This window comes from Puntigrus tetrazona, unplaced genomic scaffold, assembly GCF_018831695.1.
Source record: "Puntigrus tetrazona isolate hp1 unplaced genomic scaffold, ASM1883169v1 S000001055, whole genome shotgun sequence".
NCBI lineage: Eukaryota > Metazoa > Chordata > Actinopteri > Cypriniformes > Cyprinidae > Puntigrus > Puntigrus tetrazona.
In genome coordinates, this window is record NW_025048644.1 from 594,045 (window position 1) to 612,314 (window position 18,270).

At 42.3% G+C, this 18,270-nt stretch overlaps 3 pseudogenes; all 3 read right to left on the bottom strand.

Annotated features, from left to right (window-relative positions):
- Positions 1-102: 102 nt before the first annotated feature.
- LOC122340431 lies at positions 103-7,813 on the bottom strand (annotated as a pseudogene).
- Positions 7,814-7,821: 8 nt separating this feature from the next.
- Positions 7,822-9,787, bottom strand: LOC122340419 (annotated as a pseudogene).
- A 513-nt stretch (positions 9,788-10,300) lies between these two features.
- LOC122340420 lies at positions 10,301-13,926 on the bottom strand (annotated as a pseudogene).
- Between the last annotated feature and the right edge of the window lie 4,344 nt (positions 13,927-18,270).

The following is an 18,270-nucleotide window of genomic DNA, read 5'->3' on the forward strand; positions in this document are numbered from 1 at the left end:
TAACACATAAACAGGACAAAAATAAAACCACTGCATATACAAGTTCTGATTTACACAAGAGTTCAGAACACCGTCTCAAACACGATGAACAGCAGTTTTGTGTAGAAAAGCTCACAGAATCTGTCCACAATCTGAGATGGTGATGGTTTTTGTGGGCTTCCCGTCTTTAGCACCCATCTCTCCGATCATCCTCACCACATCCATGCCGTCTTTGACAAATCCGAAGGCCACGTGCTTGAAGTCCAAGTGCTCTGCTTTTTTGAGAGTGATGAAGAACTGCGAGTTGTTGGTGTCTCTGCCGCGGTTGGCCATGGACAGCAGCCCCGGCCCAGTGTGCCTGACCTCAAAGCTCTCGTCCTCAAACTTCCTCCGTAGATGGACTTCCCTCCGTCCCGTCCTGGTTGGTGATATCACCGCCCTGGGAGAGTGCAGGAACAAAACAATATTTCTAATCGAATTACAATAGTAAAATGTACATGTCAAAGGAAATCATAGAAACATTTCTGTTTAAAACTTGTTCTTATTGCCCCAGCCCTATTACTGCAGACGTGCATCATTTGTTGATTGGCACAATGATCATTTTGACACTGAGGATGTATTTCAATGACCTGACAGCACCGATGAAAGGAACATTCCGGCCGTTTTCATGTAGAGAACATAATCAGTAAGTTAAGAGCAGCAAGTTGTCACCTGACACATGAATTCGGGATGATCCTGTGGAAGATGGAGCGGCGGTAACGAAGCCCTTCTCCCGTGCACAGAAGGCGGAAGTTCTCTGCTGTTCTGGGCACGATGTGAGCAAAGAGCTCCATGAGGATTCTCCCAGCAGGCTGGTGCGTCAACAGCCACGTCAAAGAACACCACAGGGTTGGAGTCTCGAGACAGCGCCGGCGGCAGACGTCTGAGCAGAGTCGGTCTGAGACATGCGGCTCTGGCAGTCGGTGAAGACCTGTCTGAAGGACTCGGCCAGCTCTGGAGTCTTAAACTTAGTACGCCAGCTGCTCCACTTTCCCATCTCCTCTGTGTGCACAAACATACAGGCGTGAGGCAAAACCTGACTCAGGAAGCATTCAAGTGTCAAAAAAAGGTATAAAAATAAAAATCAGGTAAAAATAAAAGTCAACCTCACACACAAAGTTATAGCCATGTGAAGATCACATTTTACCACTAGGTGGAGCTGGCTCAGAACTTCTCAGGCTACTGATGACCCATAATGATATACTAATGCATTCATAAAATACAGTATTTAAAATAAAATTTGAAATGGTCAACGCCAAAAATGGCTGACATGGGACAATTGGTCTATTTAGATCTGTTGCATCACGCAGAGTTCAAATGATACTCAGTTAATTTTTGGCCAAAGACTTCAGAAGTTCTAGGGAAAAATACAGTCCTTGGGACAGTTGAGACAGTCCTCTATCAGTGTGCAAAATTGAGCAACAAAATGAGAAGCTAAGCATGGCACTGAGCATCAGACCTAACGCAATTATAAGTAATTCAAGACATTTTAAGATCATTGTAATTGAAATGGCAGAAAAATACTCAGAATACTCAAATAGACTCAGACAAAACCATTTTTATAGTGCTTCTACAAATTTTAGGCTTTCAACATGAATTCAACAAAATGGTGGACAGGAAGCTCACAATTGATATCGGTGTTCTCAGCATGATCCAAGGATTCTAGCAGCATTACTATAGGCTAATGTAAGCAGTCTAATGTTAGAATTGTTAAATTTTTCCAAACTTCATTAGAACTGTTGACAACAAGGTGGTGATGCTCCCAACTAACTGATTTCTGAAAATGTGCTCATTCCGACTTATTTTCCAGCACTTGTGTGCATGCAAGAGAGAAAGAGCGAGACATTGCGTCAGTGGTTATCCACACCAGTGTGTTATCCAAGGTGTTCATGGGCTGATAGTGTGTATACCTGTAACCATATTTTGGGACTAATTTATAACCAAAAGGGAGGTTAACCTGACAAAAATCTCCAAAAACCTCCCTTTGGGACGTCCTCATTTGTAAAACAGGTTAAAAAATAAACAAATGTTTTTTGAGGAAATGCTAAAAGTCTCAAATGCTAAAAGTCTCCTGTAAGGGGTAGGTTTAAGTGTAGGGTTGGTGTAGGACAATAACACAAAGTCTGTACAATATAAAAATCATTACGCCTGGGAGAGTCCCAACTTAGATAGCAAGGTAAACGTGTGTGTGCGTGAGAGACAGGCCTGTACCGGAGTAGTGGTGGTGGCGGTCCACACCAGTGCGTTGCCGAGGTGTTCATGGGCTTGAGCTCGATGCTCTGGCTGATCGTGTGGTTGGCGCCAGACTTTAAGCACCTGCTCTCTTCTCATCAGCAGACGGTAGCTCTTCTTCAGCGGGTGGAAGAGGATCTTCCAGGTCTCCCACGCCACGCTCCTTCCACTGGTTGAGCTGCCGGTCCCAGCGGTAGAGCTTGGCTCCGTTCTCTGAACAAGATCTCCTCGTCTTCCTCGCCAGACTCTCACCTCCACCTGCAGGAGCGGTCAGCACACATCAGGAGACCGGAGACACAAGGAGCACAGCCAGCGGCACAGACACTCACCTCGGGCAGAGACACGATCGGCTCAAAGTGGATCTCTCGTTCGCGGGCGTCTGGTCGTCACTGCCCTCCTCTTCTGCTTCGTGGCTGGATTTCTCTCTTTCAGTTTGTGACGCTGCGCTTCCAAAAACTTTGGCTCCTCGCGCCTGACTACACAAGAAATTATCATCTGCAGAAATAAAAAGACACGATGAATACACAAGACGCCTAGCAGCGGTATGATAACACACTAGCACTGTCCTAATTTAGATAACTGCTGCTAGTGGACTCAGATGAAAACTGCTTGTTTATGGGACCAGATGTTTACAGCAATTTTTGAAAAGCAAAGACCTCAGATACTGAAGCTGGCAGAACTTTTCATGAACACATATTCACTACATAAAACATTTCCATTAATATTTTTTTTTATATATATATATATATATATTTTTGCGTCACATCGCTGAGCCCTACAAGTCACCTCAGTAGAAGGACCAGTGAATTCTTCAATATGAAAAAATGAATCAGACTGATGAAGCGGAAACAGACTCACCTTTTTTTGCCAAATGCAAATTCACCTGACGTATGTGCCAGTTCTGCAAATGAAAAGCCACCTGCAGATGTGAATCCAAAAGACGGACCTGCGGGAGGAAAGCAAAAACTCCGTCAAAGGCTAAACGGCATTTCTGCGATGATCAACTGAGCGAGGATCAGGCTCCAGAGAATAACTCCATGGATGTCAGTGGAGTAAAAATAACAGTACAAAGTGTTGCTTGTGCTGTTTACTGCTACTAAATCTGTCATCAGACCTTCTCATTCTGAACTGTGATGAATCCAGACAAGGATCTCATAGCACAAAGGATGTGGAGTGCATTCATTCAGCAAACCGTTCACACAATCTGCTCTGAGAGAAGCTTCATTCACCTGTAGCTGTGCTGGACTCGCTCTCACTGCTTCTCTTGGTGGAGAGGTCGATGGGACGCGTGTCTGTCTGACGCTCATCTGTGCCGCTACCGCTCGCTCTCCACAGCTGCTGCATCATGGGAAGGCTTTACCGGTGTGTCCTGGAGCAGGTGCTGTGCTACAGGATCAGCTGGGCCTGCTTCAGCTTCTGGAGCTCAGTGCTGAAGTCATCCGGTCTCTCGGTCTCTGCTTCGGAGTCGCTGCTGACGCCGCAGAGGAAGGTAGGAGGCAGGAGGAGGCGTCTGGCTCTCTGCTCCTCGTCTGCAGTCGGACGCTTCTCCCACACCAGAGTCACCTCCGAGTCTACAGACACGAGAGACACGCTGCTCATGACAGGGCACAAATCTGATCAAACACCCAGAACCTGACCGGAGAGAAGTATCCCTGACCACAGCAACATGAAAAACCTGAAAATTTGTGTGCAATATAAATAAATAAATATATATATATATATATATATATTTTTAAATTGCACATTGTTTAATGAGGTGGGTGAGCTTGATGTGATTTGCAATGTTTGGCTGTAACAGAGTCTAGGTCTTAAAGCTGCTATGTGTAGAATACCTAGGTATCGTCACACCCTAACATCTATCTGACACCTCTCTTTAATCTGTAATGGAGCACTTTAACAGCAAAAATAACATTTTATTTGTACACTAGAGGAAGTAAACGTTCATATATTTTGCTTGCAAGTAACATTCAGCTGATTTTTTTAATCCATGAAACAATCAAATAAACGGCATATTTTTATCATTTTGATCAATTCCCCCTTCATCACCCCATACCTACCGTGATCAGACGCTCCATCAGCTCCATCCACATACAGCTTCCCCTTCAGATTCCTCACTGCGCTTTCAAAATCCTCATCTGAAAACACAGCAGTGTCAATCTGAGGTTAATCACTGCTCACAGTAACACGGGTGATTTGTTTTCCTGTTACACAGCATGTGGATCTTACCATCGCCGTCATCGTCGCTGACGTATCCTGGACGGTTTTTGTAACAGAAGAATGTAGGAGGAAGCATCAGCCTGGAAGCCAACTCTGCTTGTTCTCTCGTCGGCTTCAGCTCAAATACTATCGCAACATCATCATCATCATCATCAGACATGTCCTGAGCACTCCTCTGCTCTAAAGGAGAGGAAACTGAGCAATAAACATACAAAACCTAGATTAACGAAAGCAATGACAACTGCTGAACGGATAGTATGTCCCAACATGAAAACTGCTGTCATCTACTACAGCTCTAAATCTACCACGAATGACAGAACACATTCAAAGCCACTGGAGTCTAAACTACATCAGACCCTTTGACTTTTATACTGTACTGGGAAACACAAACCTGAGATAATCTCATTTGTGTTTCACAGAATGAAGTTGTGCAGGTTTGGAAGGATGAGACAAGTTTTCATGTTTGGTGAACTAGCTCATGAAGCTCTCACCACGTTTAAGAAGCGCTTTCAAAATAGTCATTACAAACCAACAAGTGTCAAAGCATGTAGGAGACTAAAGTACTCATCATACACACCTCACAGACAACATTAAGCAAGTAAATTTACAAAGACACACGCATGCAAACACTCATGCTCTTTATCAAACACTGAGGTAAAGCACCTTCAGTTCTCATACGGCACTCACACTCATCAGATATTATTCCCCTTATTTCGAAGCAAAAAAATTAAAAAAATGCAGTCCCAAAATAAGTTTAAGATAAAAATCCAGCAGAAATAAACAATTACTTTTAATTGACCACATTGCTAGCGCCATGATCTACAGTTTGAGCTCACACAAGGCCCTTACAGAACAAAACAAGTGCGATTCTTTAAACTGTCCTCCTATCACAGCTCCTTCAGCAGAAACCTAGCATTTCTTTCATTCAGATTCATCTGAAAACATGTAGATGAAGAAACAAACTTCTGTTAGTGACTGAAAAATACATCTTATGACTCTAACCTACTTACACGGCAAGAGTTAGTACATTTCTAGCGCACTTACTACGATTATCGTCGAACTGATTACAGAGACAGTCTCTACATTTAATAACAAATTGTTCAATCTTGTCATTATACATCCCTATCATTGTATTCTCCTATTTGATTCTGTTCAGTGCTTTGATACAATCTGTATTGTTAAAAGCGCTATATAAATCAAAAAAGTGACTGATTTCTTTAGCTTATATATATATTTTTATATATGAGGGACACATCTAAACAACAACATGAGAACGTAAGTAAGAAGCAAGAACAGCTAAACACTTTTACTGAAACCAAACCTCTCTCATAGCATGCAGATCCACAAACAGATTTGTTAGCTGGTTAGCAGACTCACAACAACCAACTATCGATTTTGGATGAAAACCAGGAGGCTTGTGACTGTCCCATTGACTGCCAACAATTTGTAATTCTCAAGGTCCATAAAAGTATGAAAAACACTGTCTGAATACTCCATCTGCCATCAGTGGTTCAACCGTAACGTTATGAAGAGACGATAATACTTTATACATGGAAATAAAACAAATCATCACCATAGTCACATTTTTGGAGAGCATCTGCTAGACAACAAATAGCATACAAATTTCTCTGTCAGCAGCAATGGAAAGATGCGCACACCTGTGTGCGCCCAGCGGATGCTCTCTAAAAAAATGACACTACAGTGCCGAATCCTTGAATGAAGTTCTTTAAACTATACCTTAAAAAAATTGAAAAAAATAATGCATCAGTTCAGGTACCAGTGATTTTATGAATACAGATTTGGCACAAAAACATACCAAACCCTAAAAGATTTGGGGAGAACCAAGCAGTTAAAGTCCAGCAACTTATGCTTCAATGTGTTCTGGAAAACTTAATGATTTCTTCATTAAACCATAGTTTACCTAAATATAATTTCTATGTACACTGAGATACTAGGCTGCATAACTAAAAATGTATATGATTTAATTTTTTCCCTGAAAGCCTTTACATATACAAGGTGGGCCTCAAACAAATTTTTACTACACCTGCCAATGTAAATTGTACTGGCTTTTTTAACCAGCTATGAAACTCTCTTTTGACAGGCAGTAGTTACTACTTCAACGACTAAAGAGATATATATACACACATATATGAAAAGTTAATTCACCTTAACTACATGACATTTTATTCATGACAATTTTTACTCCTATTTGGTGAGAGTTAGTTTTAGGCCCTGTACAAAGATTTAAAAACGAAGACTATGTAAATTTATTCATTAAAATTAGTAAGAGAAGTAATGCAACCTCTTATAGCTAAAGAAACACTGGTTATGACTAGAGTAACCACATAAAAACTGAACTCTATACAGGTGTCAGATTAGTTGGTCTGTTGGCAAAAAAAAAAAAAAAAAAAACTATTAGCTAGGGAAAACATTAGCAGAAGAGTCAGCAGCCAACAACAATACAGGAACTGATACTACATGTATAGCAGAGCCAAAAATAGTCGTGAACTATATAGCCAAGATAAAAATACTTGGAAGGGCAGGTGTCAAATTTAAATATGGGAAATCACTTACAAAACACTCACTGCAGAGTACCTGAAGTCCACTGGTGCACCGAATTGTAAATTCTACTGAAATTTAACAAAAACCAAACCAAACAAACCAAAAAAAAACACGAGTAAAGGTTAGCAGATTTCAGACCATGCAAATGTTTGGATTGAGTAATGTTGGGTTATCACAACATTCAGCCAAGGTCAGGTCTCCTGGCTCATGCCAGTCAGTGAGAGCTCTATATGCCACAGTAAATGGTGACCTGAAATACCTTGGGCTTCAAACTGGTTGGCTGATGTGCAGGTCCAAAAGCCATAGGATTATTTTTTGAAAAGCCTAAAATCCAAACCTAAAAAAATAATGCGTTTAAGTTGAGCCATTCTGAAGAATTTGAATCTCAGAAAGTCAATATATACATGATAAAATTATGGGCTTAAATGAGACATAGGCAACATTGTGCAAGGATGTTTTAGAGCAATAACTTACACAATAAGAAAGTTCTCATTCAAAAAAAGGAAATAAACTATAACAGAACCTAAACCATAGATGTGTTTAGATCCAGGCTTGGTTGAAGACGCGTGATGAAGCTAACCACAATCTTTAAGTGCAGACAGGTGTTTGGAGCAAGGATGGACAGCAGTGAGCTAAAATTTTAGGAGTTTTATTCATAACTATGCATGACAGAAAATATATATCTTACTTGTTGGTATGCTGAAAGGTGTCCCAACTGATGACTGACTGGTCACTGCTGGTGCAGAGGTCTTCAGTCTCGAGGCACCTGTGTCCTCATCTTTGAACTGGAAATCATAACTGGGGATTTCTCTTTGATGGAGAAGGGCTTCCAAAGATCTTCTGCACAGAGTCTGACCCAAAGACAAACTTTGGAGGAGAGACCACAATCTTGGTGCTTTGAGGGTATGATCCTGGCTTTTGGACTGCTTTCCTCAGAGAGTCCAGTAGTGCACGTTCTTTTGTGATTTCTCAAGTACAGCAACTGCAGCTGTGCCACAAAGCATCTCCTGGGTGGAGGCAGGTATTCTGGCAGAAAATGGGGTTAAGAGTTTGTCTTCTTCCTGTGCAGTCTTTGCCTCTTCAAAGATTTCTTTGAAAGCACTTGCAGTTTCCTGCAGTTTAAATCGAACAGCCAGCTGTTCCACCTTGCCCTGTCCTTCAGCAAAATCAAAGGCACTTCCAGATCCACGCTTTCAGCTCCTTTCATGGGGCTTGAGCTTCATATTGGAAGCAATCCAATGGTTTGCACACAGTTTGAGGACCTGGTCCCGCCTCATCACAAGTCTGACACGCTTTGTTTCATGGTTTTGCAGTATTTTAAGATCCCCTATACTCGCTCCTTCCACTGACTAAGATCTTTATCGTAGCGGTATAGTTTAGCCCCGTGACTGAAGAGGACTTGTTCATTCTCCTCTCCTGTTGAGACTTCCACAAGATCTGGCAGGCACAACAGGCTCAAAGTACTGACCATCTCGCGCTTCCTCCCTGCGTCACATCCTGCTCATCATCCGCACTCGACAGAAGCCTGGCTCTGGTTTAGCTTAGATGGAGACTTAGAGGGACTGAGAATAGGCTGAAAGCTGAAACTAAACCCTGTGGATGATTCACCAAAGCGGAATAAATTTTTGCTACTGGATCAGGCTGGGAAGGAGTATTATCCACAGCAGAGCTAGCGTAGTCCCTCATGCACTTCCTCTCTTAAATCATAATTATCCCACTCTAAAGTGGGTGCGGTGCTATCAGGTTGAGCTTCACTACAGCTGCAGAGGTACTATGGCTTGTATCTGCATTTTCCTCATCCTTGTTTTGGTAAGTCAAGAATGATTTGAGGTCCTTAAGACCAGATTTCATTTCTTCAGCTTTCTGTATGAGCTGGGCCGCTCTGCCAGTGTTCACAAGCTTGTGAGGGTCTGCAAAGGAATATCCAAAAGCAGTCGCTGACACTCCTCAAATTTTAGTTTGAATTCTTCTGCAAGCTCTGGTGTCTTGAATTTGCTGCAAGTTGTTCTAATTTTTTGCATCTCCATCTGAGAAGTCACTGGCCAGTTACATCCAGGCCTCGATCCGAGCCAGAGAGGGGCTTTTAAGTTCATTGTGGTTGTTATCCAATGATTAGCACACACTTTCAACACTTGCTCTCCTCATAAGAATTCTCGTAGTCTCCTGCTCTGGCTATTCTTGAGAAGCTTAAGGTTGCCGACTCCTCTTTCCTTCCATTGGTTTGTTTCTGTATCAAATCTGAAGAGCTTGATACGCTGTGAATACAAGATTTTTTCATCTTCTTCGCTTGTAATAAGGTCAACCTTCTCTGGCATCTGAACAACAGGTTCAAACTGAATATCGTTATTCTCCCTCAGTTTTGTACATGTCATCATCTTGATCACCAGAGATGTCAGTCTTGGGCCCAGAATTAAACCCGGTAAAGAGCTGCTGGCCAGCCCCATCAAAGCCTTTGAAAGTGGGATCTTTTGGCCAAACTGAAAACTTCCTTGTGACTTTGCCAAGTCAGCAAAACTACAGGAGTCAGGCTTACCAGCAAAGAGGGGATTATTATCATGACTATCAGTATCTACAGACTGATCTGAGGAACTTGGGGCTGCCTCTTTTTCTTTCTCTTTGTGAAGCTCAGCAATATTTTTGAGAAGGTCAGAAGCAGACCCATTTTGGGACTGTTCATCTGATGGTTTTGCCTCAGAATCTGCAATGCCAAACTTAAATCCGCCAACAGGTGCAGACATGGAAAATGAAAACTAGAACTGCCTGATGACTTTTCAGCATCAGCTGTGGAGGACTCAAACTTAAAGCCTTCTGAAGAAACTTTTTCCTTTACTTGTGCCGAACTTAAAAGCAGTGCTCTGCATTGAAATTGGCATTAAATCCTGTCGCAGCAGGTTGGCTACTAGAACTACCAAAACTGAAGCTAAAAGAGGAACTCGATGCAGAAGAGGTCTTGTTTTTCAGATTTGGGCTTGCTGTCTGACATGAAACACAATGGCTAGATGAGCTTTCGCTTCTTACCAGGCAAGTGTCACAATCCCACTGTCCATCTTTTTAGCAAACATGGCAGCTGTAAAGCCCACCTTGTGGTGTTGCATTAGATTTTGCAGTGCTGCAGGGGCTTTTGCACGCAAATACATTCAGCTTCTGAGGCATCATTCCTCACGCAGGCAGGACTCACAGTCCCACTGACCTCTTTCTGGCAAACTGAGCACCAAATCCAGTGCCAAATGGGACTGCTGGAGCTGTTGATACTTTCTCTTGTTGTGGTGCATCAGCCTGAACTTTCGTTTTTTTCAGCCTGAGGTCCAAAGCCAGCAGATGTCCCAACAGCATCCTTAAATCCAAACTTAAAAGAAACTGGTATTTGAGATCCAAACGTGGAAGCCCTCGAGCTGACATCAGTGCTGGTGTGAGTTCTTAGCTGAATCTCCAGAGAGTCCAAATGAAAAACAATTTGGCAGGAGGAGCCAGGACCAGAGCCTTCGGTTCTTCTACAGGTTTGACCGGTGCTGTAGAAGGAGCTGCACTGCTGCAGGCCACACACACTGCAGACGCGGGGAGTGTTTCTTACACAGCACACCTCACAGTCCTATCTACCCTCCTTCTTGAAAAACAGGGCTTTGAGATCCACTTCTTTGGATGAAACCTGAGGCTGTGGAGTTTCTACTCTTTTCTTTTCAGGGTTTATGGGTTCTTGTAGGATTCCAAAAGGAACTTTTGAGCTTCCCCCAAATTTAATCTTCTTAAACAGTGCGCTGCCTGATCACGCTTCTTTAAAATTTAATGGCCAACTGCTCCTGCTTTTTGGCATTTCTCATCTGTATAGTCCATAGCTGCATTACTACACGGTAGGGATTTGTCCGATCCAGCATTTGGCCTGGAGGGCTGTGTCGGCAGTGAGACAGTGATTTGCGCAGATTTTCTGTGAACTCCGTTCCTCCTCATCAACAGATTTAACTTTCCTAGAGGTTTCTCCTTTGTGTTTAATGATTTTTATACTAGCCAATGCCCCTCTCTTTCCACTCTTAACTTCTGAGTCAAATCGAAGAGTTTTGTTTCTCTTACAGAACATCTCCTCTTCCTCCTCCTCTAACACCAGCTTCTCTACATCGACTTTATCTGTGTAGAGGGACACAGGGCTCAAAATGAGGCTCATCCGCGCCCTCTCCCAATGCGTGGTGCTATCATTGTCACTTTCCCACTTTTCTCTCCCGAGCCTCTGAACCCCTGATATCGCTTCTTGGTCTCCACTTTAAAGCCAAATCTTTGGTCACGCTACTAAAAATACTCATCTGGTTCTGAGCACCATCAGTGAATGAAAATCCTTAAGGTAGTTTTACTACAAATGTAAAGACTCGCCTCTGGCTAGATCATTGATCTTGGTCCGATGTTTTGGTTCTGACAGAACCTCTGCTTTGGGAGGAATATCTGATGTCTGAAGACTCAAGAGGTTTTCGCCATGTTTCACCTGAGCAGAGGAGAAGGTGAAATCACCATCATTGGACTTGAAATTGGAGTTGAACTTGAATGAAGTTGTTGCTGTTGCCGCTGTTGTTGGAACAGCAGCTACTTCCTCCAAAGTTGGGAACCTTAGCAGGTCTACCTGTAAAACTGAGAGCCAAAATTGATCTTGGGGTCAGCAGGGTTTACAGTATCAGTGCTCTTGGACGGGTTGTGTGGATGAAACAGTGCCATGGTTTAGTGAAATATCCAGGCTCTGGTGTCGTTGGATTGACTGGGTGGGCTGAGGAACATTGTGACCGGGAATAATCCTCTACTGCACGGGAGAGCAATGATGAAGCTGGTGACTCAAACCTGGATGGGGAGGACCAAAGATCTGCTCTTGAGGATACATGCATGCAGGTGTTGACTGGAGTGGTGGTGTGTGTTGATTGTTGGCAGCTATATATATGCTGGGTTGTGGAGGAAGATTTATCATCCTATATACTGGGCTCCTGTAGAGGTAAAACATACAACACTATAGGATTCTCTTCTTCTGCCCCCTTTAGTGTAAGGTAGAATATTTTGTGTTTTCATATGAAAATTTAAGCAGTAACCTTGTTTGTGTGACATTTAGTAGCAGTGCGTAGAAGATACTACGACTATATGTTGGAGACTGATTGTGGTATACAGATGGACCTTGCAGTAGCAAATCTGAGACAAATAAAACGTAATGGTTTAGGAATGTTTTAACTACTGTATACATAAGTGCAGATCTACTTTTTATATTGTGTGTATATTCAAATGTTAAAAGTGAATAAGACTCACTAACTGACTCAGTGAGAGGAACACCGTGGGAATGTCTAAAGCTGGAGGAAATGTTTCTGGAAGTCCTTCTGCTGTATAGTTGTCTCTGGAGCACATCCTATATGGAGGGAAGCTGTTGCATTCCTGAAGAATTATGGCGTGATATCATTTAACCTCATTCTATGTGAGAAAAAAATAAACAAAAATTATAGCACTCACAGAGACACGACAACACAATACAAAGGCATTAGGCTTTTGGGGAGAGTAGAACAAATACCTACTGCAAATAAATACGCTGAGCTGTGACATAGATGCCTGAGCAGTGGCAGGCAAACCATTTAACTCCACATTCACTAATTCTATGAGTTTAATGCGGCTACACTGCATGAGAATCTAATTCTCACCATCCAATTCTGTGAAAAACTCCAAACCTCACTTCTAGTGATACGCAGGTTTCCAGGTTTGACCTCCACTTCAAGAATAAAAACCCTTTTCACACTGACACAGAGAATGTTTGGTGGAAATGATTAAATGATTACAAATAAAAACAAATAAAGACAAGTCCAGCACTTTAATTCTTTCCACATTCTAAACTCTGAAAAATCTGTCAAGCATTAGCTACAAATGAATTCAGCCATAACTTCTGTTAAATTACTTTACGCTTAAGGTATAAGCAGTGAGGACACTAATTATATTAATCCAAGATCAAAATGGCAAGATGCAAGCAGATGTTTGCTTTTGTTGCATTTAAAATGGACATTGTTTAAACTTTTGCAACTAGAAAAATGCAATGTTGGGTTAATAATAAATAATAGTTTTGTTGGATTCCTGACTCAACTTCTGGCTGATTTAGGTGGACACAAACCTAAATACTAATTATTACATACATATCACACATCTGTTGAGTACAAGAATGCACCAAGCCAACTGAGACGCTTTAAATTCATCAACCGCTTAATGCAGTGTGTACTTTTGCTTATACAGACATGAGGGGTAAGAAGAGCTCAAGAGAGTTTATTAGTTTGTGTATTCACTCATAATGAGAGGTCTGGCATGAGAACGTATCACTCATTGAGTCAGTAAGCCTAGAGATTTTGAAGGAAGAAGTGTTTTTAATATATCTGTCTTGAAAATGTCATCAAAGAGTCTAACATCCAACAAGCACTTAGTCCGTGAGGTGGAGAATTTTAACAAAGAATTAGCTTCCTTATTAAAAGCACTAAATAAAACAAAAAAGGGTAAAAAAAAAAAAAGGTGAATAAAAAGCAAAAGCAAAAACTGATTCTGGATTGTTCTTACACTGTAGATTTTAAACTGACCTTCACTGCCTCGACCTTGCTGGGCATAACATCTGGCAGCAGAGACTTCTGGTCCTCCACCCAGTGAGGAGGTGTTTTGGGGGAGAACTGAAGGAGGGAGACAGAGACAATCAGAAACAATGAAACAGCATGCAGGGTTTGAGCAGAAACAGCAGAACCTAACGTACTCACAGATCTTTTAGACGGTGAGGTGATACTCTTTGGATGGCGAAGGAGTGGAGAATTCTAACATATGGCCTTCAGCCCAGCTGGACTGGGCTGATGTCACAGGATAGTCCACCTGATCTTCCTCCACCTCACCAACATCTTCAAGCTGCTGGTTGACTCTCATTCAACAAATCCATCACCTCCTCCATAGATACAGGTAACTTCACAAAACACATACAGACATACTAGTGGTGCTCCGTAAATAAAGATTTGTCTCAATATTATTATGACTGATAACAAAAAAATCTCCATTACAGATGTGGCCATTAAGAATGCTCATTTTTTATTTTGTCGAGCATGAAACTAGTCGCCACGCAATTACAGAGATCCATGCAGGCAGATGTTTAATATACAATTCAGCAGTAAAGAGGAGTCATAACATTTTGAGAAAAAGTGGTAGCCATATTGTTGAGGAAAAAATCCTATCAAGCTAAAAAATTAAATTCATTGTGTTTTGAGAATAAAGCCAAGGCAGCATATTGCCAGAACAATATGAATATGAAAATTCCTATGGAAGCCTACTATTTTATTTTATTCATCCTGATTGTTGCTCTGCACTTGACATGACAGCTGTATATATTCAGTGCTGAAAATCAATTTATCCTTTGCTGAAACTGAAGAGCGCAGGTCACGCTTCTCTCAGTAATGGCCAATGCCGCGAAAGCACAAGCACATGAGAACAGGAGAAAGCAGTGCAGTTCAGTGTTTTCCACATGCTTTTATGCACAACATGTGAACGGCTCTCAGAAGAAAAGCAAAACCACTAAAAATCACCACCAAATCACTCACCTAAACTGAACGCAATATTGTATAGTTGTCAGTGATCTACAGCTCTTTGTTAACTGCAGCTCCATTTGAAAACAGGTGGATCCAAGAACTGGCTTTAGTAACAAAATGTGCGTTATATATTGAATGATATACAGTGCATCCGGGAGGTAAGGACAGGATTGTCTCGAGTAGCACAAGGCTGGGGAAGGTTACAGAAAATTTTCTGCTGCTGGCTGAAAGTTCCAATGAGCACAGTGGCCTCCATCATCCACGTAAGCGGGAAGATGTTTGGAACCACTAGGACTTTTCCTAGAGCTGGCCGCCATCTAAGCTGAGTGATCGGGGAGAAGGGGCCTTAGTCAGGAGGTGATTAATAACCCGGCTGTTCACTTCTGTCTGAGCTCCAGCGTTCTTCTGTGAAGAGAGGAGAATATTACAGAAGGACAACCATCTGTGGAGCAATCCACCAATCAGGCCGGTATGGTAGATGGTTCATCTTCCAGCAGGACAAATGTCCCAAAGCACCGCCAAAATATCAATGGAGTGGCTTCACAACAACTCTGTGAATGTCCTTGAGGCTCCAATACAGAACCCATACCTAAATCCCATTGAACATCTCTGAGAAGATCTGAAAATGGCTGTGCTTTTACGCCGCTTCCCATCCAACCTTGATAGAGCTGAGAGGTACTGCAAAGAGGAATGGGCAAAAATTCCAAGTTTGCCAGCATCGGGATTCAAAAAGACTCGAGGCTGTGTAATTGCTGGATGTGGGTGCATCAGCAAAGTATTGAGCAAAGGCTATATGATGCTTATGCATATGTGATTTTTCAGGTTTTAATAAAATTCTGGCAACACCTAAAAATATTTTTTCTACATTGTCATTATGGGGTATTGTGTGTAATTTGAGGAAATAAATTAATTTAATCCATTTTAGAACAAAGCTGCACAAAAGCAAAAAGTGAAGCTATGAATACTTTCCAGATGCACTGCATATCCACTGTACAAAATGTTTTTTTGTGCAAACTACTTAAGCTTTTAACCCATTTACTGAATTTAACTTATAGTAAACTTATGCAGTGACTTTTATATACGATTAATCAGTTTGTAACTAGACTTACCTGAAAAAAATATAAAGAATAGTTTGTTCCATTTAACCTTTAGCGCCTATGCTTGTGATCATTTATTTTATGCTGATTTATTCACCTATAAAATGTCCCAAATCATTTTCTTTCCAAATAGAGCTATTCAAGTCACCTGGTAATTTTTTTCCTCATACATATAGTTGCAGACCCAAGGGCGATAGTGTCATTTTGGTGCGAATGGACATGCAACATCAATTTGGTCACTGAGTTCCTCAGGGATCAGTTCTCAGACCCCTCCTTTGACCCCCACATACACTACATCATTGTGGTCCATCATAAAAGCTCATGGCTCCTCACAAGAACTTGGTCAAGCTTATTTGTTTTATGTATTAGAGAAATCTAGTGCATTGAAAAGCCACCCAAACTACTGCTCAGCAAGTTACAGCAAAAATCTAACAAGTATCATTCGAACCCTACAGACTGACAGATTTGATAAACAGTACACAAAAAAAAAAAAAAAGTGTTATTAAAGTGAGCAGCACAGAGACTATACCAATCGTGTCAGTGGTGCATTTCACATACCTTTCTCCATATCGTCTGCATTGGCCTGATAAAGCTTGGTCAAGTATTTCCTGAACTTCTGGAGGAAGTTGGCGCACCTGCCCTGAGTCTCTCGAGTCCGTTTCTGCTTCCTCTGACAGTCTCTGATAGATCTGTGGATCAACACACGTGGTCACATCAACAGCCGTCAGACGGAGCTGTGAATGAGCAGCAAGCTGAGTCAGTGTAGCTGCACCGTTACCTTGCCAGATGCCAGTTAGACGAGACGCTGTTGAGCTGCTCCAGCTTCGCTGATGGCCTCCTCGGTGTTGCCTTCATGTCAAGGAGTGTGGCGGCTTATGATGGCATCTTCTTCATACACTCGCACCTGAGAAGGCTAACATCCAAAATAGTATTAAAGACGACATGATAACAGAAAACAAAGAGATCACAGCAGGAAGTTACGTAACATCAAACAGCCAAAAGACTGATGTCACGGAGATACTCCATGTCTCTGCTCTGAAAGTGCATGAACATAGGCTGAGGGGCTTCAGGAATGCTGCGCTTGTGTTTGACCTTCTCCAGCAGAGGGATCACCACCTTCCAGTAGTGCACACTACGCCCAGTGTACTCCTTCTGATCGTAGTAGGAGTTCACACCCGCTCAGCCTGACATGCACACACAACTTTTACATCTCAGGTAATTGTTTTAATTCTCCAGAAAAAGTGTTTTAAGCAGGTTTGGATATTTGTATTGGAAAGCAAGTCAAAACCACTGATGAAGCAGTGCATGCAAACGAATAAAGACTTTCTTTAAAAAAAAGAGAAACTGTTGCAGAAACTTAGTCCGGCTGAATCTTTTAGGAGAGTGCTGAAAAGTAAGGAAACCACATGATAGGAAGTGTATGACATCAGGTGACTGCTCATCAGGAAGTACCGCACATGTCACTGAGATGTTTAGCCCAGTGTATGAGCAGAGCCGGCTGAAGGCCGTGTTTTCTCTCTCGGCGCAGCGTGCCCAAACCGCGTAGCTGAACGACCAGACGCAGTTTGCAGACGCCCCGGCCTGAGAGAGACACACTGCGGTCAGGAACACATCTCTGGCACACTCACACACACAAATGGAGTCACTTCACTGCGCCTCTTGTGAATCAGGCTGTAGACGGCATCCCCCACCACTCTCTGTCTGTCAGACGGACAGCAGCTTGATGATGTGCAGCGCAGACAGCGCTGGCTCGTGACAGCTGAGAGCAAGACTCATCTTGCCCTCTTCCTGCAGCTGTGTTCGACAGCAGAACACCACGCCACACCAAGAACACTCCGAAGCATTAACACAATCAACAGTCATCTACACCACAGCTCAGGAGTCATGTGTCTACTGGCGCCCCGCAGCAGTCGGGTGTAGCACAGGTTACTCTAAATAAGTTTAGATTTTGGCCTCCAAATGCTAAGAAAGAAAATACAATAATCCAAAGTTAAAATAATCGTATACTGCATTCCTGTTTTAGCTTCTCCATAAATTGATCCTTTCTAAAATGAGATGAATTGTTGAATAGATTTCTTCTTTCTCTGTTTATGTCTTTACAAAAAGATTCTCGTGAGTTTAAAATTAAGTGGTTGAACCACTCGCGTGACAGACTGTTTCCATCAGTTTTCTAGACTATGATTGTGTAAGGATCTCTGCAGTCTACAGAGGATCAAGAGCTTTCATTTATGTTCTAAGATGAACAAATATATAATGGGTTTGGAACAAAATGAGGTGGACAGTTATGACAACAACATTTTTCGGGCTGTCACATCATAGCCGATCATGTTCAACGAACTCGCACCGATTGACATTCCTTGCTTCACACGGATCACATTTCTTTCTCTGTGGAAGAAAGTACCTGTGTCCAGCAGGCAGATGGATTCCGCTAAGTTGCGTCCAGTTTGAGGTCTCGAGGTGAGGTTAGGGAAGAGCTGCTTGAGCCAGTCCTGCAGACTCAAGCGCTTTGACTCCATGAGCACCCACTGCAGGTCTAGCCACGCCAGCTGCTGTGAGATCACCGCATGTTGCAGCACCGCTCCTGTCACACACAC